Source organism: Macrotis lagotis, chromosome X (assembly GCF_037893015.1).
Source record: "Macrotis lagotis isolate mMagLag1 chromosome X, bilby.v1.9.chrom.fasta, whole genome shotgun sequence".
Lineage (NCBI taxonomy): Eukaryota > Metazoa > Chordata > Mammalia > Peramelemorphia > Peramelidae > Macrotis > Macrotis lagotis.
The window spans coordinates 446,451,798-446,477,613 of NC_133666.1; positions in this window are offsets into that span (position 1 = coordinate 446,451,798).

A 25,816-nucleotide genomic window follows, 5' to 3' on the forward strand; every position below is an offset into this window, starting at 1 on the left:
AATCCCTTCTTTGTCTGTTTTGTTAATGTATGTTTTCAGAGATAAAATATTTCTTGTAAGAACTCCTTTTGCTGCATCTTATAAATTTTGACATGTTTTCTCATTGTTATCATTCTCTTTCTTTTTAAAAATTTTATTTATTTTATTTTATTTAAGGCAATGGGGTTAAGAGTGCCTTGCCCAATACCATCTGTATCCAGAGAAAGAACTATGGGAGTTTGAACAAAGACCAAGGACTAGTACCTTTAATTTAGGGGAAAAAAACACTGATATCTTATTGTCTGATCTTGCTATCTCTTATACTTTATGGTTCTTCCTCAAGGATATGATTTCTCATCACATTCAATTTGGATCAATGTACAACATGGAAACAATGTAAAGACTGACAAATTGCCTTCTTGGGGGGGAGGGAAGTAAGATTAGGGGAAAAACTGTAAAACTCAAAATAAATAAAACCTTTAAAAAAAAGAGAGTTCCTTGCCCAAAGTCACACAGCTAGGGCATTCTTAAGTGTCTGAGGTTGGATTTGAATTCAGGTCCTCCTGACTCCAGGGTCAGTGCTCTATCCTATCCACCTAGCCGCCCCCATCTTTTTCTTTCATATGTTTATTTTTTGGTTTATTCTTTTCCTCTTATTACTCAGAATATCATGATTTACATCTATATTTTTGCTTGTGTTTCAAGTATTACTACTACATTACAATATAATCTTTAAAAGCACATGTTTGGGGGTGGCTAGGTGGCGCAGTGGATAGAGCACTGACCCTGGAATCAGGAGTACCTGGGTTCAAATCTGGCCTCAGACAGTTAATAATTACCTGGCTGTGAGGCCTTGGGCAAGCCACTTAACCCTATTTGCCTTGCAAAAACCTAAAAAAAAAAAAAAAAAAAGCACATGTTTAGTATGTCTGGGTTTTTCCTTGTATTTAGGATTTTCTATAATTAAAATATGACTATTTTTTGTAAAAGAGTTTTCATTCCCACTCAGGAGAGTACAGTTCTAAATGATACTAGTGTGTTCATTTCTTTCTTTTTCATTGTTATGTGGAGGTGGAATGGAAAGAGGGGTTACAATTGTGTAAGATTTGTCCAGTTCTAGATAAGAATTTATTTTTTTTTAAATCATCAACTACCCTGCTTGCTTTAGACTCTAGGAATCATATCTCCCCCAGGACAAGTTTATCACCTAAAATTTCAACATTATGAACATTTGGTTCAGCTTTGATATTCAACTCATTCTCAGCCCTTAGCTGCTTCTGTCTGTTTATGGGGCTAAAGGGCACTCTTCCCAAAACCTTCCTTTAGAGGGCTCATAACTTTCCAGCTAACTTTCCTTTTTCCATTCATCTGCTCTGTTTGATTTCAACTCTACCAGTATTATGCCAGTTAGGTATCCTCTAATGGCCCTAACTGTTCAGATCTTTTCAATTTCCTTATAGATATTATCTTCTCCCATTATATTGTAAGCTTGTAGATTGTAAGTTCCTTGAGAACAGGGACTGTTTAACTTAATTGTTAGGTTTTATTTTCTTGTCTATTAACCTACTCTTCCCTCTCCATTGATCTTTAAAGTTTTGATTATTAAGTTTATCTTTTCTAATTTCTTCCTTTCATGTTAATTTTTATTCTCTTCTAATTTCAAGTTAATACTTTCATATTTCAATTAGTTTTGCATACATTATATTGATACTCATCTTTCCTTCAGGCTCCCTGCCTTTTCCCCTGTTGTGCATGACCTATCCCAAAAATTTTTTAATTTATTAAAAGTATTCATTTCTCTTTATATGCTTCTCTTTTATTTTTAAATAAAATTCTTTTCTTACACTAAGTTAAGTGGATGATTCATGGGATTTTTTTTTATCTAACTCTCATTTTAAGTAATTTTCTTCTGCTGAGCCCTCTTCTAGGGCATTATCTCCTTTGTTTTCCTTACTATTTCTTTTTCATTCTATTCTACTCTAAATTTATTTTGTTTTATACATATCATTTTTTGTATCTTTATTCTTTCTGTGTCCCTCATGGTGATAAAGCCCACTTCAATATAGTATTTATCTTATTGCCTTTTCAATTCTTGTCATTCTTTCTTCTACTGTTTTGTTATTAGAGATATGAAGTCATGAGGGGAAATAAAGCATTGTGAAGGTTTTGTCATAGATGTCTCTCTCTTTCCCCAACCATTTGTCTTGCCCTAAGCTTGCCCTTACCATGATTACTGTTCATTTTTAAAGCTGTGTTATCCTCTATTGGGTTCCTCTTTGTCTTACCAAGTATTTTTGGGTGGGTGCTGAATGTCCTTGTCAAATCATACATCTCTTCTTTTGTGTTCAGATGCTGCCCAGGAAAGGTAAATCCTTTTTCAGAAAAGGTCTCAGAAGGTGCAAATTTTCCACAGATCAAATCCATTAAAAGATTCCTTTGTCTTCCTGTGGCTATGTCTCCTGTCCCACTGGAATGTTATTTAGTACTACCTTCTCTTTACATTTTTTTGAATAAAAACTTCTGCCTTCTGCCACCACAATCTCCACAATTCTTTTAATATTTTTTTCTCTCCCAAATATTTCCATTTTTGATGACAAACTAAAGGGATTCTTATTCTCTCATTCAGACATTTACTAGCCACTTGAACCAGGCAAATCATTTACTCTAGTTTGCCTCATTTTCCTCATCTGTAAAATGAGCTGCAGAAGGAAATTGGCAATCTACTCCAGTATCTCTGTCAAGAAAATCCCAAATGGCATAACACAGTATGAACAACAAAAACATAATCCATTTTCCCCTGCTCTTTGTTTCTCTTCTCATGATTCTCACAACTTTCCACACTCCTCATGCCTCCCACATATGATACTGATTCACTTAAAAGAACCTTTAAATCTTTAATTCGTTCATTCCTTTTGATTCTTTGATGATCTTTCTCTTTTCTTTTGTCATATAGATCAACCATTCTTGTTTTTTTTTATTCAAAGGCCTATTGAATTTATCTTATTACTTAGTTTCTTCTTAATAATTGTACTTATTCACCATTCCTATGCTTCTATGGTCCAGAGTGCTTTGAAGCAGAATAATCTATTTACTTCTACATTTTGGGGGGGAAGGGGATACAACAATGCCTCAACTTTTTTTATTTTATTTTTAAAAATATTTTTATTTTCTTTTCCAATTACATGCAAAGATAGCTTTCAATATTCATCATATTGCAAGCTTTTGAGTTCTATATTTTTCTACTACCACCCTTCCCTTCTCCCCTCCCTATGTAGCAATTTAATATTGTTTAATAATGTATTTTCATCTTAGTCATATTGTGAAAGCAGAATTAGAATATAAAAGAAGTTTTAAAAAAGGGAACATAGAATGCTTTACTCCGCATTCAGAATTCACAGTTTCTTCTACAGATGTGGATTGCATTTTCCTTTACAGGTCTCACAGGATTGACCTTGATCAAATGAATTGCTAAGAGGAACTGAGTCCCTAGAGTTGATCATCTCACAATGTTGTTGTTGTTAATGTGTCCAATGTTCTCCTGATTTCTGCTCACTTTACTCAGTCTCAGTTCATGCAAGTCTTTCCATGCTTTTCTAGAGTCAGTCCACTCGGGATTTCTTACATAACAATAGTATTCAATAACATTCATATACCAAAGTTTTTTCAGCCATTCCCCAATTGATAGGCATTATAAGGAGTATATCACAAAATTCTATTAGTCTTTTTAAGTTCATTCTTGCTTATTTTTTAGCTAGATTTATCTAACTATGAGAGAAAGGGGTTGAGGTCCTCCATTAATAGAGTTTTGCTGTCTATGTCTTCCTGTAACTAATTTAGCTTCTCCTCTAATAATTTGGATGCTATACCATTTGGTATATAAATGTTTAATTTTAATATTATTTCATTACCTATGGTACCTTTTAGGAGAATGTAGTTTCCTTCCTTATGCCTTTCCATTACCTTTTTACACATCTCTTTAGTCTTGTATTTGAAGACCAAATTTTCTGTTCAGTTTTGACATTTTTATCAGTTAAGTTTGAAAGTCCTCTTTTTCACTGAAAAAATCAATCTTTTCCCCTGAATTTGCTGAATTTTGTAGGGTACTTACTTCTTGGCTGTAATCCAAACTCCTTTGCCCTCTGATATATCAATTGCTAGGCACTCTGATCCTTTAATGTTGAAGCTGATAAGCCCTTTGTGATCTTGACTGTGGCTCCCTGGTATTTAAATTGTTTCTTTTTGACTACTTGCAGTATTTTCTTCTTTTGTTGAGAATTCTGAAATTTGGCTATAATATTCCTTACAGTTTTTATTTTGGGTCCATTTCTAGGCTGATCAATGGATTCTTTCTTCTTGTTCTAGTATATCAGGACAGTTTTCTTCAAGATATTTTTCCAGGCTCTTTTTCCGATCATGACTTTCAGATAGACCAATAATTCATAAATTATCTCTCTTGGCTCTGTTTTCCAGTTCAGTCATTTCTACTAAGAGAAACTTTACATTTTCTTCTATTTTTTTAGCCTTTTAGTTTGCTTATGGTGTATGGTGTATGGTAGAGTGATTAGTTTCCATTTGTACAATTCTAATTTTTAGAGCTTTATTTTTTCAGTTTTTGCATTTCCTTTTCCAATTGACTAACTTTACTTTTTTTTTGGGGGGGGGAGCTTTTGTGGGACTATGGGTTAAATGACCTTAGGGTCACAGCTGATAAATGAGTATCAAGTATTTGAGAACAGATTTGAATTCAGGTCCTCCTGACTTCAAGGCCAGTGCTCTATATCCACTGTGCCATCTAGCTGACCCAGATTTTTCTCTTAAATAAGTTGTTTTCCGTTCTAGTTGGCTAATTTTACTTTTGGATAAATTACATTCCTTTTTTCAGTTGGTCAATTTTACCTTTTGATGAGTTATATTCCTTTTCTAGGTGGCCATTTTTACTATTAAGGGAATTTGTTTCATTTTCTATTTGACCAATTTTACATTTAAAGGTACTGTTTTTTCAGTTTGTTTACTTTTTTTTTTGTTTTTGTTTTTGCAAGGCAATGGGATTAAGTGACTTGCTCAAGGTCACACAGCTAAGGTAATTAAGTGTCTGAGACTCAATCTGAGCTCAAATCCTCCTGACTCCAGGACAGGTACTTTATCCACCCTGTCACCTAGCTGCCTCAGCACTGTTTTCTTTAGTAACTTTTTCATAATTCTCCTGAATGCACCTCATTTCTTTTCTCCATTTTTCTTCTTCTTCTCTTCTTTGTTTTTTTAACAATTTTTTTGAGTTCTTCCAAGAGGTCTTTTTGGATTTGAGACCAGTTTATTAACTCTTTGAGGTTTCTCATGTAGGCATTTTGCCACTGCTTTCTTCCTCCAAGATGGCATCTGTAGCATCCTCAACAGAACAGTAGATTTTTATGATCAGTACTTTTTTATTTAGGTTTTTGCAAAGCAATGGGTTTGTGACTTGCCCAAGGCCACACAGCTAGGTAATTATTAAATATCTAAGGCCCAATTTGAACTCAGGTGCTCCTGACTCCTAGGGCCAGTGCTCTATCCATTGAGCCACCTAGCTGCCCTTTGCATACCTCTTTTTTGATAATTAGGTTTATGGGACATGTAACTGGGCTACAGTTTGATTTCCTTGATATTTTGGAATTCATTGTTTCATTCTTGTGATTTTCTGTAACTGTAGAATAATAATAGACAGCAAGGTGACATAGAAGATAAGAGTGTTAGACTTAGACTCAGGACAAGCTACATTCAAATTCCATCTCAGACACCTACTACCATAATAATTCTGAGAAGGATAAATTAGCCTACTCAGCTTGAGTTTCCCCTTCAGTAAAACTAGAGTATTAATAGCACCTACTTCAAAGAGTCTTTGTGAGGATCAAAGGAGATAACAGGCAAAGTGTTTTTCAAACCTTAAAGTATTATATAAATGCTCATTATTTCACTTCCCTTTTCTTCATATTGAAGGTATTTCTCTTGATTATTTCCATTATTTGTTTTGTATTTATTATTATTTATTATTATTATTATTATTATTATTATTATTATTGCTTTTGCATTTATTGTTAAGTATAATTACTTGGAATTTGAAGTCATTTTGCTTTATTTTTTCTTAGGGTGGTAATCTCTGGATTCTCTTGGTCAATGTCTCATGTCCAGCCAGAGAATCTGAACTATTTTTTAAATTTTATTTCCTTCATTTTGTGATCAGGTTTTGACTTTTAATTTGTCATGTTCTTCAGGAAGACTTATGGTCACCAAATTATTTTTACACATTCAATTTAAGATAGAATTCATGTATTCTATCAACATTTTTGCTTTTTGCTTCTTTTGTCAAATTTGTCTCTGTTCAGCATTTTTGACTTTCAAATCTCTCATGTAGCTTCTACTTTTAAGTAGAGATTCTCCATCATTCATTGCATTTTTCTTACTCTGCTATTTATATATTTTTTTAATTGTGCATGAAGAGATGTGATTTCAGTTAGCCACAAACCTATGAGATTTAATTGACATGGTATTGGAATTGGAGTCTGGAACTAAATTCAAATCCTACCTCAGACACTTATTAGCTATATGACTCAACACAAGTCATTTATCTCAGTTTCCATTTCTTCAGCTATAAACTATGATAATAACAACACAGAGTCATTTTGAGGATCAAATGTAAAGTACTTTGCAAAATTCAAGGTGCTATACAAATGCTATTATTTTTATTCTTCCAACTTAAATTCATTGCTTTTTTTTAAAAAAAGTTGAATCACTTTAGAGGCCCTTTTGTAGCTTCTTGCTATTGTTTAATGATCTTTGAGGATTTCGCAGAATTCTCTCTTTTACTGGGTAACATTGGTTTGTTTCCCTTCATATTATATGTGTTAAAAGAACTTTGGTTTCCCTTTGAGGTTTTAATCCTTCCTTTTTTTATAATTATCTTCTCCATAGATTTAGCTATTTGTTGCTAGGTTTTTATTCAGACTTTTTCTATCGATCTTTTGGTTTTTCAATTTTTATTTTATATTCCCAATCATTCACACTTAGAAGTTCTTACTCTTTGATTCCTCTCCCATGCCCTGCTGCACAGACCTCTGAAATTGGGTTGTTGGGTTAACTTAGACTCATTACTTTGGAGGATACAAAGGTCAGCTAGAACTGTGCCTCAGCCATGAGTAAACTCCAGTGAGAGAGAACTGTGCCAACTGAGTTTCCAATCTCCTTGACCTCTGACTCAACTTTCACATCCCTCTGGTCTATGGTTTTGAACTTTACATGCATTTTTAATACTAGCAAAGTCTTTTGCCCTTTCTCCATTCTCCTTTATTCCTTTCTTATTTTTTTTCAATTTCATTGAGCAGAATAAGTCTCTATCTTGAGTAATCAAAAATAGTTGAGTCAATCACTGTCTTGGGTGCTACAATAAAACTTTGAATCACAGATTATATTTTTGTATATTTTTATTCAGTAGGGTGTACACAGTCTACATGGTAGCTCTAAGTGTTCAACTTCTGTGGTGCTTCTTTGTGAGATTTTTTTCCTTGTGCCAAGGACTGTATTACTACTTTGCTAATGTAACTGTAATTATTCTATATCATATATAATTACTTTCTTTTGAGTCTTTGGGATATGATAAATATGTAATACAATAAATAACTATTTTCCCAACTTGCTGCTCATTTCATATAAACTTCAAATTTACATTACATGAAATAGAAAATGAATATAAAAACATGACATTATGTTTTTTTTTAGAATTATTAAGGCAGGGGCTGCTAGGTGGCACAGTGGATAAAGCACCGACCCTGGAGTCAGGAGTACCTGGGTTCAAATCCGGTTGCAGACATTTAATAATTACCTAGCTGTGTGGCCTTGGGCAAGCCACTTAACCCCATTTGCCTTGCAAAAAAAAAAAAGAATTATTAAGGCAGTCTAAGGACAGTACAAAATGACTTCTTACCTACATTGAAGCTAAGAGACAATCCACAAAGGTGAAGGTCTTCTGCTTGAAATGATGATAATGGCCAAAAGGAAATAGACTTTCTTAATTTTTTTCTCCTTCCATTTTTTTCCGTGGGAAAAAATCTCAAAAGCTTTGATCAAAGAATATGATCCCTCTATCCCCCACCCCCCCCCCCAAAGTGAGAAAATCATGAGTGGGCCTGGCAACCTTCAACAAATTTGAGCCAACTGGATCAAATAAACAATATTGCAGAATATTTCAAGAAAAGACACTTGTGATTTCTGAACCCCTGTTCAAGTTCATTGGAAAAACATGGAGCATAGAAATGGTACAGACAGGTTAACATGACCTGATTTTCAGTGAATTAAGAAAGGAATCTGAAAATTATAGGAAATAAACTTGAACTGTGGTTCCTCATTAAAAAATTCTAGAACTTAATATTAAACAAATGGATTGAGTCTTTGGAAATTAAAGTAGGAAGCATTAAGAAATCTATCTAATTTTATCAAGAATTGGTCATGCCTAGAGAGCCTTATTTCCTTGGTTTATTCTTCCATTCTTTCTTTCTTTTTCTTTCTTTTTTCTTTCTTTCTTCCTTCCTTCCTTTCTTCTTTTCTTTCTTTCTTTCTTTCTTTCTTTCTTTCTTTCTTTCTTTCTTTCTTTCTTTCTTTCTTGATAGAGCTACAACATAGGCAAAACAGAGGAATATTCTGAACATAGTTTCCCTGTCAGCAAAGCAAGTGATGAGAAAGTACCTGTATGAAGAAATCCACAATCTTTTGATAGTATTTAACTTCCAAAGTGAGGGAGGTAATAGTAACTGTATAACTTGACCATCTTAGATCACATCAAAAATATGATGTTCTAAGCATCAAGTTTTCAAAAAGACATTGACAATCTGGAGTTTATCTAAAAGAAGATTATCAAGGTAGAAAGGGGTTGGAAATCCTAAAATATGAGATTAGCTGAAAGTTTTGGAGCCTGGAAGAAAAGAAGACATAGGGGATCACAAAAGACTTATATTTTAAAAGTTGTCATATGGAGATCCAAGAGAATAATTAATAGATAAAGTCACAAAAAAAAGATTTAAGTTCAACCTAAAGAAAAATTAACAATTATAGCTGCCAAAAAAAATGAGTCTGCTGAAGATGGTAGTGAGGCCATTGTCACTGGAATCTTCAAGCTACTACTACTACTACTACTACTACTACTACTACTACTACTACTACTACTACTACTACTACTTCTGCTCTTCAAGCAGAAGATGAATGACTAATTATCAGAGATTATGTAAAAAAGTTCATGGAATAGTGAGCTAGATGACATAGTAGAAAGAGCACCAATTCTACAGTCAAGAGGACCTGAAGTCAAATTTAGCCTCAGACACTTGATACTTACTAGCTATGTGACCTTGGGCAAGTCACTTATCTCCATTGACTTATAAAAATCTCCCTGAAAAAAAGTTCCTGAGAAAAATGTTGGTTGGTGGCATGCAGTTCAATATGAATCAACAATGATACATTTTTTTTTTAAAGACCAACATGGACTTAGCCTTCTTTAATAAAGGTGTAGTGTACAAAATAAGGAAAATGAGAGCCTCATTACATCCCGGTCTTGTCCTATCACACCTTGCTTATTGTATTCAGTTCTTGTCATGCCAAATCATCAGAGATAAGAGTGCATTTAGATGAAAGTGACAGAGATGATGAAGGGACTCAAGATGATGCTATATACTGAAATGTTGAAGGAACTGGGTGTGTGAAAAGAAGTATATTGTGAAGAAATAGTTATGTGTCAGATCTATGAAGAGGGGAGGGATTTATGAACAAACAAGAAATAAAGAATATTATAAATTACAAAATGGCTGATTCTGATTACATTAAATTAAGGTTTTGCAGAAATAAAACCAATGCAATTAAGATTAGAAGGAACACAGAAAGCTGGGAAACAATTTTCCACAGCTAATGTTTCTGATAAAGGACTTTTATCAAAAAATATAGAGAGAACTGCAACAGATTTATAAGAATACAAATCATTCTCCAATTGGTCAAAGGATATGAATAGGCAGTTTTCAAATAAAGAAATTAAAGCTCTCTATAGTCATATAAAAAGACTCAATCATTACTGATTAGAGAAATACAAATTAAAACAATTCTGAAGTACTACCTCGCACCTATCAGATTATTTAAAATGTTAAAAAAAAAAAAGAAATTGATCAGTGTTGGAGAGGATGTGGTAAAACTGGGACATCAGTGCACTGCTGATGGAGTACAACCTGAGGCAACCATTCTGAAGAGCAATTTAGAACAATGCCCAAAGGGCAACAAAACTGCATACCCTTTGATCCAGTAAGAATATTACTGTATCCCAAGGAGATCATAAAAAAGGGAAAATACTCAAATGTAAAAAATATTTATAGCTGCCCTTTTTATAGCAGCAAAGAATTGGAATTTGAGGGAAAGCCTATAAATTGGGGAATGGTTTGATAAATAATGGCATATGAATGTGATAGAGTACTGTTGTTTGGTAAGAAATCCAGAATGGGTAGACTTCAGAAAAGCATGGAAAGACTGGCATGAACTGCTGCTGGGTGAAGTGAGCAGAATGAGAACACCATTCACATGGATAGTGAAATGATCAACTATGGTAGACCCAGCTCCTCTCAGAAGGTCAATTATGAAGAACAACTCTAAAAGTCTTATGCTGGAAAATACTATCCACATTCAAAGAAAAAGCTATGTAGTCTAAATGCAGAACAAAGAATACTATATTCATTTTTTTAAAACCTCTTTTATGTTTTTTCTTTCTTTCTCATGTTTTTCTCCCTTAAGTCCGGATTCTTCCTTCACAACATGACTAATATGGAAATATGTTATAGAATGATTTTACATATACAACACATATCAGATTGCTTGTTCTCATAGGGAGTGGGGCGGGAAGGGAAGGAGATAGGAAAATGTAGAACTCGGGAGGCTAGATGGTACAGTGAATAGGGCACCGGCATTGGAGTCAGGAGGAGCTGAATTCAAATTTGACCTCAGACACTTAATAATTACCTGTGTGACCTTGGGCAAGTCACTTAACCTCATTGCTTTGCAAAAAAATCAAACAAAAAATAAAAAAAGTGAAACTCAAGCTTACAAAACAATGAATATTGAAAACTATCTTTGCATATACTTGGAAAACATAAAATAACAAAACAAAAAAAAGTATATTGGGAAATGAGTACTGAATTTGGAGTCACAAATAGATGCTACTTACTACTCATTGTCAAGAAATTTATCCTCTTTGGGTCTCAGTTTCTATCTCAGTAAATATCGCTATTAATTCTCAATTTTCTTTTGATGCTGGATCTATGATCTTATAATCTGAGTGGTTTACTATAGAGATTTAAGAGGCACATGATATCTATTGTCAAGTTTTTGAAGCAACAAAAACAAGCTTTTGAGAGATAATTCCTCTTCCTGGGTCCAGTTCAGAGAGGGCAGGACCTAAGTCAAATTAATGAAAGATGCAGGGAGAAAAATATAATGGGAATGAAAGCATTCTTAAGAGTTGCCTAATTCGGGGCAGCTAGGTGGTTCAGTGAATAGAGCACCGCCGGGAGTCAGGAGTACCTGAATTCAAATCCGACCTCAGACACTGTGCGGCCTTGGGCAAGCCGCTTAACCCCGTTTGCCTTGCAGAAAACTAAAAAAAAAAAAAAAAAAAAAAAAAAAAAAAAAAAAAAAAAAAAAAAAAAAAAGGTGTCTAAATCCAAGATGAGCTACCTTAAGAAACAATCTCAACAGACGTTTTTGGAGTGAAAATAAAGATGCTGTGCAATTAATTACATTTCAACCTACATGATCTGAGTTGCCATCCAACTCTAGGATTCTGTTTTCTTTATGAGTTTCATTTTCCTTATCTTTAAAATGAGGGGGTTGGGGGCAGCTAGGTGGTGCAGTGGATAGAGCACCAGCCCTGGAGTCAGGAGTACCTGAATTTAAATCAGCCTCAGACACTTAATAATTACCTGGCTGTGTGGCCTTGGGTATGCTACCTAACCCCATTGCCTTTGCAAAAAAAATAAAATAAAATAAAAAATGAAAAAAATGAAGGGTTTTGATTAGATGACCTCTAAAGGTCTTTTCAGTTGGTAATCCAGTGATCCTACATGAACTGCAGGGTCCTATAATAGGACGCACCTCTGACTAGTGAACCATTTGATTTTATTCAAGGAATGCTTATTAAGCACTCTCTTACAGGTTAACCAGATAAAAAGGTAAAGCAACAGTCTGAATATAAAGAGCTTGAGTTACAACCCATCTCTAATTCCTACTAGCTGTTTGAGCCTTGTCAAGTCATTTAACCTCTGAATCTCAGTTTCTTTAATTGGAAAACAGGTTTAATTGCATTTATCTTTTTTTTAGGTGTTTTTGCAAGGCAAACGGGGTTAAGTGGCTTTCCCAAGGCCACACAGCCAGGTAATTATTAAGTGTCTGAGACCGGATTTGAACCCAGGTAACTCCTGACTCCAGGGCCAGTGGTTTATCCACTGCGCCACCTAGCCACCTAGCCACCCCCCCCATTGCATTTATCTTACACATATCACTGACACATTCCGAGTAAATTGCTTAGTAAATCATGAGGCAATATAGAAACACATGATCTTCAATATTATACCTGTTAAAAGAGAAACACCCTTATCATTCTATATTAAATGAACATATTTCCAACTAGTAGAAATTTAAGAATATACTTATCTTATACTCTTATATTAGTTTTTGGAGATATGAAGATAACATATACTTATTAAAATTTAACTTTTAACATTACGTTTCTCCCCCCCAAAGGACATAGAAGGATTGAAGTTAATAAGCATTAGAGCTGGGAACTGAGTTACCTTGTAATCTTCCTCTTGACCCTGTGCTCCCAGATTATTTCTTTTTCAGGTAATTAGAATACACATACAGAAGCAGTACTAAATCTTCATAATTTTATGACCTGGCCAAGTTCTTTTTTTAATCTTTTATCCTTTAAAACTTTTCCTTTTATTCATAAAGCTTAGGAAAAAAATGAGTTTCAGTTAGTATTATTGAATTGTCCTTCCCATTATTCAAAGTAGATTTTATTCAAAAGGAATCCTGTTTCTAAATTATCAAAATATACCTAATATTTAAGTATTTAACTATATCCTATCGCACCTAACTTTTGTTTTTGTTTTTATGATAAACAAAGTATAATAAAAGATCCCTTCTAATATCTGATTTTTGAATACCTGTGCTGACATAATAGTCAAGTAAAGGCACTAAAAGTCCAAGTATATTGGTTCTGCTTCCAATCAGATAATATGTACTTTTTTTTCAATTAGCCCCATCACCTTTTGAGAACCTAGACTGTTGATTATAAGGAACATTCATTTTTATTGGGATCATGGAAATGATGGAAACAATCTTAAATAACAATAATACTAACTTGGATTTGCATGGTATTTTAAAGATTATAAAGACTTTTGAATATATTATCTTATTGCTCACATAGCTTTGTGAATTGCTATTATCATCCCTATTATTGCAAATGAGGAAAATGAGTTTCAAAGAGGTTGTGTCATGGATCTAGTGTCTCTTATAGAATGTGAGTTGAGGTCTTTCTAACTTCAGATCAGTTATTGTATCCATTATGCCAAACTGTTTCTGGAGGAGCTACGTGATTCTGTAACTAGAATTACAGTATTAAGCAAGAGCCATTCCAAAGACCATCCCAATCTGCTCCATCATAATCCTTCCTTTTTTCTCCATGAGTAATATTATGAGTAATATAACGGGTAGAGGACTAGCTTTAGATTTGAGAGGATCTAAGTTCATGTTCTGACTCTTGAAACACCCTGTGTGACCATGGGCAATTTCTCAATAAAAAGGATCATACCTTTAATTTAGGATGGAAACTTAGAGGTCATTAAGTCTAGCCTCTTCATTTTATACCTGAGGAAACTAAGATACATAGGTGAAGTGACTTGCCCCAGACAATTCCCCAAAACTTGTTGGTTTGGTATCAGTGGAGGGATTTCTACACAAGGAATCTCTATCCAATAAAATCACAAATCCAGACCAAGAAGAGAAACAAACAAAATCATGATGAGTATAGTCAGTGAGTCACAACCATTATTAGTTTTATATAATTAAACATTGACAGCAAAATTGTGGAGCTTCTAAAATGGTTGCTTCATAATGCATTGCTTATTTTCCTTTTGTTGGCTGAAATGTTAAATGTGGCAGTGTTTACTTAATAGTATTTATACACATTTCTTATCCAAAATGAGAATCTTAAACCCCAGATTTTCAGTTAATTTGAGGAATAAAGATCATGAGGGATTTACAATGTAATTGTGAGGACAAGCAGTACATCCCATAGACCAGTGACAGAGATAAGAGACTTTCTGCCAGCAGGGAAGAAGTACTCTAATGAGGGAAACTCCCTGCTTGATCTAATTTGGAGCCAAGAAGAGCTTTAGGAATGGCTAAGAATTAATCTTTCTATTTATCCAGAGTGAAGTGAGACAATTAAATGTAACAGAAATAAAATGTAAATGGGCAGATTTTTATTTCCTCTAAAGAAACATTCTGAGTTTCTAACAGATTAAAGCACATAAAGTGAGCCTTAGCTTTGTCACTTGTTTTCTTCATCAGGCTCTGGAGGAAAGAGTTGTTAAAATAGAATTTCTGTGTTGGAAGGGTCCCTAAAAGTCACACTTTGGCACAGGTTAACCCTACATTAGAATACCCTCTACATTAACCCAAGAAAGTAGTCATTCATTTTCCACTCGAATACCTCCAGAAAGGAAAACTCATTACCAATTAAGATTGTTTATTCCACTTTTGAATAGCTCTGATTAACAGGTTGAAAGTAGAGAGGAGGGACATTGATTAGAGTGGATCTGAAGTTAGGAAGACCTGAATTCAAACCTAGTCTCTGACACTTACTAGCTGTAGGACCCTGGACAAGTCACTTAACCCTACTTCCCTCAATTCTCTCATCTACAAAATAAGGTGGAAAAGGAAATGGCAAACCACTTCAGGATCTTTGCCAAGAAAATCCCAAAAGGGGTCACCAAGACTTGGATACAACTGAAAATGATTCAAAGCAACAACAATTAACATTTTTTCCCTTTAAACACTGTTTCTCTCAACCATCATCTCTATTTCCTAGTTCTATGCTCCAGAGTCAAATAGAAAAATAAGCTATAATATTTTCCCTATGAAAACATCAAATATTTGAAATATTTAATTAATGTATATCTTTACCCATGGCTATGGACACTTGTTCCTATAAAAGCCATATTAGAGAGCTAATCCCCAGGGAAAAGGGAGAAATTCTCCCCACTGGTAAAGAAAGAGCCAAAATGATAAATGGAAGAGGAAAGTAAACAAAATGGGTGGATATGCAGATACTAGAGGCTAAAAAGTAGTGGTGTCTTTTTATTGTGTACTTATATCATTAAAAAAATTTTAAGTAAAAATGAGCACATAAATATATTTTTATTTCTTCATAGACATATGTACATACTAATTAATGTCTGCCTTGTATCATAAAACATACAAAACACAAATTAAAAGGTTGCAATAAAAACTGAAATAACAAAATTTTTTTATATCAAACATACAAAATATTTTGTTTTCATAAATAATTATTACTAATTACTATTAACATTGTTCATTATGATTGGATATATTTTATTATGCTTTAAAATCTTGGTTTAACACTTTATGATAGTGATTCAAAGTTCAGTTTCTTCTGACACTTAATTTTCATGGTTAGCAAAGCAGAAAAAATAGACTTCACAAAGATATATGGATCCAAATGTAAGAAGTGCATTGTTGGCTGTATTTAAGAAATCATGATACTCCCTCTTCAGTGTCACTTTCCAATTATGCAAAAACTTTCACTGAAATTCAGATGGTAGTTTTTTTGTCTTCCTTGATATCAATTTTTTCTTCTTGAAAACTAACCAAAGCTGTATTTTTATATTTTTCATTCAACTGACAAACACCTACTAAGTGTCAGGCACTATGGAAGCAAAGAGAATACAAATACACTAGACTCAAAAGAGGGTATCCTGGAGCCAGTTCAAATTGGCATGAGGGCCTAGTTTAAAATTTTCCATGTGAGCATTTTTACCTCTGAAATGTACAAATTGCAATTTTGTTGCCAAAATTACAATTTTGTTGATTGGAACAAATGTTAATAATGCAGATAAAACTTGAAAATGTATCAGATGTACTTTTGCTTTGTTGTTTTATTTTCCTGGAGAATTGGTTATAAAACATTTGTCAATCTACTCGTGGTTCAAAACCACTGAAATTTTTTTGCTGAGAAATATTTGAACCAATTTGAAAATTCCAATTCCAAGTTTCTAAGTGTACTTAGATTCTCAGTATTATTCTATTCATTCTAAGATATGAGAATTTTTATGGCTGACACATTGAAATAATTTTCAGCAACAAAAGTTTAGATTTAAAATGTCTCACTAATTATGAAGATTTCAAAATATCATTAGATAATGTCTCAAGACTACATGAGTGAAGTTCATTGCTAACAAGTAGATAAAAATCCATATTTCAAATAATTCTTAAAAAAATTCTAATTTTTTTTAATTTGCCAATCTTTCATTGGATCTGACTAGATAATTTTAGTTCTTCTTATAATGTGGTTCTACATTCTCTTCTTTGATTTTACTGAATTAGTTTCATCTTCAATCATTTTAGTTGTGGTAATCTTCTTAAGAAATTTATCCTTTTGTGATACTAAGTTTAGTTAAAATTAAACCATGTAATCCACAAATATGCTTAACTGAACCATGTAAAACTCATTTGAGTGAATAAGGATGATGCTGTCAATACTCCTCACCATGCAGCTCCAACTCTTCCTTCATAACACCTCACATGGTGTATATAAAGGGACATCTGACATAGAGACCAAGTCAAGGTACCAGTGTCAATCTGTATGCTACCCAAAGCTTAAATTCCTTATTTTTAGATTTAATAAAATAATAGCTTTTTTTTGAAAACATGAATTTCTTCCAAGGAGATTGATGTATAAGGGAACAATTGAAGTATAACTTGACTATCAAATTTGCTTATGTATTCTTTCTTCTCTAAACCAGTGAGAATGCAGAGAATTGAACCATTTCACAATTATTCACAAGATGCAACTCTTCCAAGACCCTCTTCTACAAGCAAACATTAGGTCTTTTTCAAGGTAAAGTGGCATATTTATTATATGTCTTTCGGTTCAGTAAGAGCCATGGACAGAGAAGGCTTGACCTCTCCTGTCCCCAAATATTTCCTTTACCCTCTGGTTTCCAATACCTGGACCTGAAACTACCTACTTCTCATGAGACTTTGACAGATTGGCCTTTGTAGGAACAAGGGCACAGACCAAGTAGCAGTATGACAATATAAACACTATCATTATTTATAGAACAGTCATATATTTCTTAACCATTTAACATACATCAAACTTTGCTACCATTTTTATTAGGTAATTATCTTTTTTATATGTCTCTAATGCTATTTTTGAGCATTGTATACCTAACACCATTTATCCCATAAGCCTTCTAATTTTTATTGCTCAGTTTTGCATAACACTGTGCTTTAGGGGAACACATAATGTCTCATTATAGCAGAACAAACTATACAAAGAAGTTCTAACTTTATTAATTGTACCCCAGTGAACTGTCTTGAGTAGTCTCTGAAATATATACACCCTACTTTGAAAACTAAGTTTGATGAATAATTCATTTTGATCAAAATAAATAAAGCAAATGTGTACATATCTTTAGAAATCTTTCTTCCTAAAACTTTTCTCTGCTCCTTATATTTTTTCCTTAAGTGATCTTTATTAAGAGAGACAGAGAAAACATTGTGATGAAAAGATTACTGGAATTAAGGTCAGGGGGACCTGAGTTTGGATCTTGGCTTTGACCTAAGCTAGCAAGTGTTTTAATTTCTCTGAAACATTTATCTCCTCTTAAAAATGAGGGTAATAACATCTTACCTATATATGTCCCAGGTTGCTGTGAGACTCAAAAGAATTAAATTATATAAATCACTTCATAATTGTTTAAGCACTATTACTTTTATCTGACAATCAATGCACCCATAGACATCACAATGAAAACACAAACATGGCAAGATGGAAATACTAAGCTTACATTTCCATGACTTCACAGGGTTGGAAAAGTTGGTCTCAAGGCCTGCTTCTAATTCTAAATCATGGCCTAATGTTTCTATATATTCTCCATATCAGCAGTATTCATCTTAACTTATGACCACTATTGACTTAGAAAATCACAAATAAACATTTTCTAGATTACTTTTTTTTTTAAATATATTTTTGGCAGCATTTCCCAATTACATTTTAATCTGGTTCAACTGGAAACTCAGGAGTCTAAGAGCATAAATTTGACACCTTTGCTCCAAAAGGCAGATATTAGAATCTCTACTTTCCAGCAGAAGAATAAACACAGAAAAGTTATAAAACTTGTCCCAAATAACCAAAAAAGAAATAGAGTTATAATATATTTCACTTTTGTCTCCTATTCATAAAACTATTCATACAACTGCTATCATATAGTTAGAAAACTATTTTTACCTCTCTCCTAGACTACTGCAATGACTTCCTAAATGGTTTCCCCTCAAGACTACTCATTTCAATACCATCCTTCACAAACCGACCAAAGTGATTTTCAACAAGTACAAATTTGATACTTTCAACTCTCCAGCTAAAATAATCTTCAGAACCTTAGCATTACCTTTAGACTCAAATATAAACTTCTCTGTTTAGTTCTTTTAGCTTTTAAGTTTTCCCAACATGGTTCCAAATTATCTTTTTAGCCTCTTTATAATTTTTTTTCTTGCCTTCTTCAGTTTAACCAAATTAGTATTCTCTCTGTTCTTCAAAAATGACACTCCACCTCTTATTTCTTTGCCTTTCCCATCCACATTTCTGGAATGTTGTTTGGCCTCCCTTCCATCTCATAATTTCTCATTTCCTTCAAGATTCAGCTGCAATTCCACCTTCAACAGGACATCTTTCCTCATACCCTAAATTTCCAATAATGTAACTTTGCAACTGATATATATTTTGTATTCATTCTATCATAGATTTATGCATAGATATACAATAAATGTGTATATGTCATATACATATATAAATATACATGTTCTTATTTGATGTTTCTCTCGAATATATATTTCTTGAAAACAAGAACTTGGGGAAATAAATTTGTCTTTATATTCTCCAGGTGCTGCATAAAACACAGTAGGCATTTAAAAAACGGTGCTTGCTTAATTGCTTAATGGAGCTACTCCTGATAATCAGATTACTCTATTTTCTTCTTCTACTCTACAGACCAGACTTGTAGAGGTTTGCTCTAAACTTTATAGCATCATGGTTTATTTACTCTACATTTGTAAAATTGCATGGTGTGGGGAGATACAGATATTTTTCTTTTCTTTTTTTCTTTTTTCTTTTTTCTTTTTATTTTATTTTATTTATTTTTCTTTTTTTTTATTTTTTCATCAAAAACATATAGTTGCACATAGAAAGAGTACAGGTTCAATATAGTGGGAAAATATACTGATTTTTGAGTCAAGAGATTGCAGTATAAATCCACATTTTTCACTAATTGTGTGACTGAACACTTTGTTAGCTTCTTTTTTTTTCAGGTTTTTTTGCAAGGCAGTGGGATTAAGTAACTTGCCCAAGGTCACACAGCTAGTAATTATTAAGTGTCTGAGGCCGGATTTGAACTCTGGTACTCCTGACTCCAGAGCCAGTGCTCTATCCACTATGCCACCAAGCTGCCCCGACTTTGTTTAACTTCTGCAGACCTAGTTTCCAACTTTGTAAAATAAGCTACCTAGACTTTAAAGTCTGTAAGGCCCTTCAGACTCTATTCGTTTTTCTACTATTCTTATAAATATTGGTAGTATTTTGGTGGAAACTCAGTTCAAAAGGAAATGAAATTTAACTCAACTTTAGATGCTATTGTCAGTATAACTGAATATTCTATCCTAATATATTTTGAGAACACCAGATCAGAGTAATAACAGGTACCAGATAGAGATGTTTACAACTCCAATTTGCAAACTGGGATGGTCCTAATTTCTAGAGAGGTCACTGTGCTTTGGCCTTCAAGCTATTCTCAACATTCTCTTGTCCTCTGGTATCTCTGAGGCAGTAATAGATGCTGGCCCTACAAACAGATCTTTCCCTAATTGCATCTGTTTGTCATTCACAGCTGAATTTATGTATTCCTAGCAGATCTGGTACAGGGGAGGGGGAGTTCCATAAGCTACACTTGCTCTTGATCTTGGCATCTCAACAATGTCCCAGCCAAATCCCCTATTCCATGCCAATTAAGCTCATTTTGATGAATCTGAGTCATCTGTGATTTATTGAATATAGCACAGAAACAAATTGCTAAAAACTTGAACAAAATTAGGTCACAGGTCAGTCATGAATAAGGCCTTTGTCATCTTCTTTGGAATACTTTTGCCATTTAAAAATTAATCTGTCTCATGCAATTCCAGTTTTTTATGAATTACTCATATATATTTTCTTTGGAAAAACATTGATAAAATGTTCCCTGTCTGTATGCTGTCAATAAGTATAATATTGTTTTAGATTTTTACAACAAATAGGAAAGATAAATTCAAAAATGGAAATGGCAGACTATAGGAAAGCTCTATCAAAGTTACAGTTTAGGAACCAATCAGGCCTGGTACTGAGATCTAACTATGTGACCCCATTATGCATTTGGGGCATGCAGTTTAATGTCATAGGAAGATCTTGGCATAATCTGGAAAAGAATAATAATGGGTATTTTAGGAACATTAAAAATATCAAGAAGCATTTTAAATTGTTAGAAATCTAATTCTAAAAGGCATTTCAAAGTCATCTAGTCTTTTCCTTAGCATTCAGATGGAGCAGGAGGTTTTCTGTCCCATTCTGAAAGCTACAAAAGAAATCTAGAACTTGTTCCATTTACTCAGTCCATACTCAACTATTTTGCATCCAGGTTTATGCCTTATAGAGTACAAGGATGCCAACATTGCTTAAAAATGCTTTCTGAGGGGGCAGCTAGGTAGTACAGTGGATAAAGCACCAGCCCTGGAGTCAGGAGTACCTGGGTTCAAATCCGGCCTCAGACACTTAATAATTACCTAGCTGTGTGGCCTTGGGAAAGCTACTTAACCCCATTTGCCTTGCAAAAACCTAAAAAAAATGCTTTCTGAATGCTTGAATTTTTACATTTTCATAATTCAAATACAGTTTAGTGTATTTCTAAATTGTAGAAGCATTGTAGAGTGGAAAGAGTAATGGGTATGTCATTTATTAGACTGTGACCAAGAATAACTCACTTAACATGTATGAGCTCTATTTTCTTCATCTGTAAAATAGAAATAATAATATCTTGTTGGTCAGCATGGCATGACAACAGAGATTTAGAATCAGAAAGACCTGAATTCTAAACCTACCTCAGATATTTACTAGCTATGTGACCCTGGACAATTTACTTAATATGAAAGTTTGGACTGTCCTTTGAGGTCTTTTTTAAATCAAATCAAACTAATACAATCTTCTACTTTTTATTTCTTTTAAATAAGTTGATACATTATCAAAAGTACCATTTTTCTCCATGTTCCCGCTCTTTCAGAAATAGTGACAAAAAATTGGGGAAAAAAACTGATCAGCTGAGACATTAACATTCATCTCCAAATCAAAAATTATCTGGTTATGTTCTTAGATACATTTGAGAAGTCATTCTTATCATGGCCTCTTTCCTGTGGTGAGGTCCAGGTTTTATTCAAAAGTAGATAAATGGAAATTCATCCATTATCTTCTTCAGAGTTTCTGTGATGTTTAAGGACTGAGGTGCTCAGAGAAAAGTAGTTTTCAAGGACCAAAAAAGGATCAAGAATATCTTATTTTTCCTCTACTTCACATCAACAGGGTAAGTAAAGTTTCAAGGCACTTGGCTAAAAATGACTTGAAAGATTGTGTTTAGGGATGTATGCAATGGATATTTTTCTACCCATATCACTAGATATGACATCTTTGTATAATATAAACATGTAACAAAAATCAAGATGTACCTCAAATAGTATTGCATCCTCAGAAAAAAATATTATTAGTTTGTGATCCATATGATCAAAATAGCCTTAGAAAAGCCCAAAAGGAGTATTTCATTTTCATAAGCTCCATTATGCCTATCATGTCATTAGCTTACATTAGTAATGATGGAAAAAGATAACTAAAATTTGCAACTAAAGTATTCTTAGAAGTTATTGATTTGGGCCGGCTAGGTGGCGCAGGGGATAGAGCACCGGCCCTGGAGTCAGGAGTCCCTGGGTTCAAATCTGGCCTCAAACACTTAATAATTACCTAGCTGTGTGGCCTTGGGTAAGCCACTTAATAACCCCATTTAACCTTGCAAAAACATTAAAAAAAAAAAAGTAAGTTATTGATTCCAAAGTCTTCGTTCAACAGATGAGAAAACACACTGAGAAAGGGCAAGGCACTTGTGCATGATCAAATAACTAGTAAAGGTCTGAGGCAAGATTCAAACTCAGCTCTTCCTAATTTCAAATTCAGTTTTCTACCCTTTGTGCTGTGCTCATGTAGTTAACAGAGAAAGTAAATTAAAGTGTTCATAATTTTAAGAACTTTTATGAGCTCTGTAGCATCTAATGAATCCCAAATATGATTTAGTCCAAGAAAATCAATAGAACATAGATAAGAAAAAGGTATAGATGGGCTGCAGGTTTCTCTAGTGGAAGACTCCTACACATCAATGAGACCACAGATCCATTGACTTGCTTCTCTTAACTACAGCATTTTTTTTACAAATATAAAGTACTTAGCACAGAACCTGGTGTATAGTAGCAGCCTAATGTTTATTGACTTACTCTGACTGAGACTATCACCATTTTGACTTTTTTTTTATTCTTGAACTTCTGTTTAGAACTAGATTGCAGAACGTGGAAAATGATTGGAAATTACAAAGTAACAAATTAAGGCTTGGTGTGGGAGTGGAGGGGGCAGAATCCAACAATTAAAGAGATCCATAAGTTGTTAGTTAACTTGGGAAGTCAGTAAGTATCCTCAAGCATTACTTGATAGCTAGGTTGTAATGGAGCTTCCTTTTCAGGTATGAGTTCGACTTGATGGCTGCTGAGGTCCCATTCAACCCCGAAATTATGGGAACTACTGAAATATCTTGCTGCCCTTTGATCCATGCTCCCTACACACACACCACACACACACACACATACACACACACACGATTTCTACCATATTCCTAAACAACTATTGAAACAGTCAGGTGTTCAGACTGGTATTCAGGATCCTGCTCTTCCTCATCAACTTTATTTCCCCTAATACAAATCCTTCTAAGGTCTTTTCCCAGTCCATAGGACATACACGACAACTCCAATGGTGAGGTTTTCTGTCTCTTGCTTTCCTGTCCTGAAATGAACTTTGTCCACTTTTTTGTCAATCCAAAGCCCATTTACTCATCAAAGTCCAGGTCAAGTCTTTTCTCTTGCATGAGGCTCTTTGAAACTATTCCATCCCAGACTGGCCTCTGTCTCTTCTGAACTACTACCGTACTTGTGACTAGAATAATCTCTTTTTTGCTTCAGAGGACAGAAGCTTGAGGCCATCATCACTTGGCTGATAGACCTCTCTCCAGGGACCAGGGTCACCACAAAGATCAAAGGAAATTCCCAAAGAGGTGAAGGCAAAGTCCAACAGCAAGGCTGATGAGACAAATGGGCAGAGTCCTGGACAGAACACCAGTCGGGGGAAAAATGCAGATGAGACCTATGTCAGCTACACCATCACTGAAAGAGAAGGAAGACCAGCCACAAACCCAGAGGTAGCTCCACTGCTGAGCTGGGAACTCAGCCATCCATGGTTCCGTGCAGAGACCTGGATCAGAGCAGGAAAGATACCTGCCAGAGCTCAGATGACAGGGGTCTGTCTCCAGGCAGCCTACAACGGCCTCAGGGTATCTTTTTGGTTTGGTCTTCCCAATGTTAACACTGGCCAGAGCAATGCTCCATATATCTAATCATCATTATCATCATCATCATCATCATCATCATCATCATCATCATCATCAACAACAACAATACTTTAAGGATATGTGATTACATTGGTGTGGAATATTTACTTCAGGCAGAATTCAAACTGCCTGAATGAATGAATGAATGAACTACTTATTCTGTGCAATGTACTGTGCTCTCTATGTGGAAATATAAACACAAAAACAAGATATTTGACTTAAAGAGTTGTGGCAAAAAAGAATATAAAAATTAATAATTTTAAAAAATAAAAGTCATTGCTTAATGAAGAATCCTTCAATGATGAATTTATCAGTGCTTAGGTTGTCTGCTCTTTAAACAATAAAGATAAAATCTATTTCCTACTTCTTTTTTTGTCTTTTGACTTTGATGATGAGAAAGTGTGAGATTGTTGGCTTTCTGTCACTCTGCCTCACTTAAATCCAATTCACACACAAGTCAAGACATCACCCCATGTTGTCACTAGTCCTCTTCAAAAAAGGAAGGGTGAACAATAACATTTAATCATACTTAAAGTGTTTGACCTGCCAAATCCTAAGCTCAACAGAAAAGTCTTTGAGAATGCAATGCTATTCTCCTATCATGATGAAATATCAGAGTAAACTTTAATCACTTATGCCCTAAAATAAGTTGTAAGCTCCTAGAGAACAGTAGAAAGAATTATACATCTTCTGCCTACTCTCTCAAGATCTAAGGAATGGCCTATGCATATAAAAATCTTTGGGTAAATGAAAATCACCCTCTTCCTTAATTTTATATCTTTGAGGATTGACATTTAAGGTATACATTACAAATTTCTATTAAAAAGAAAATTAATTTTTCCTCAGAGTGAGTGTACTATAATAAACCCTATCTGGACAGCCAACTTGGGGTTCCATTCACTTCATAGTTGAGGGAGAAATTTAATCTATTAACTAATTATTTCTAAGAGAGAGTCTAACATCCCCATTAATTTTTTCAGTTGCCTTGCATTGTGTTTAAGAATCATTTCTTGCAGGCGCAGCTAGGTGTCGCGGTGGACAGAGCACCAAGCCTGTTGTAAGGAAGACCTGAATTCAAATACTGATTCAGACAGTTAATAATTGTCTAGCTGTGTGATCTAGGGCAAGTCACTTAAGCCAATCGTCTTGCAAAAAAAAAATCAATCCTTGCTTCAGTATATCAAATAGTATGAGACCGGCTATCTTCTCAAATCATAACAATGAAAGATAACACCACATAGAAAAGAAAAAGCTAAAGTCTTCATTCCTCTCCAATCTGGCCTGACAGAAAAGAAAGGAAACTTATAAATATCTTGTCTCTTCAGACCCCATTTCATATTTCCTAACTTGATTACTAACCACCCGCTAAGTTTTACTTTAACTGGCAGTTTCTAGGCATTTTATCATATGCCAGCCTCATAAAGCCCATCCAATTCCTCCTACTCTGGGCAAGGCTTATACCCTGATATCATAGGCCAGGTATGCATTCATGCATACCCATATTGAGGGAATACAATTTCAATGTCCCCATCTGTCCCAAATATGTCCCTCTCCCCCTGCTGTCATTTTATTCTCCCATTTCTATGTTAGTTAAAACACATTGGAATTTGAGTCAGCTAAAAACTCTAATTTGTAAGAAAAAACCCTTCACTTTTGACCCTACTAATTTCATTTGAAAATAGCTGGCATTGAAATTAACTTTCCCAAATCTTCAATTAAGCCTAACAAAAAGTCATTCATTCTATAATATTTATCAACAGATTAAT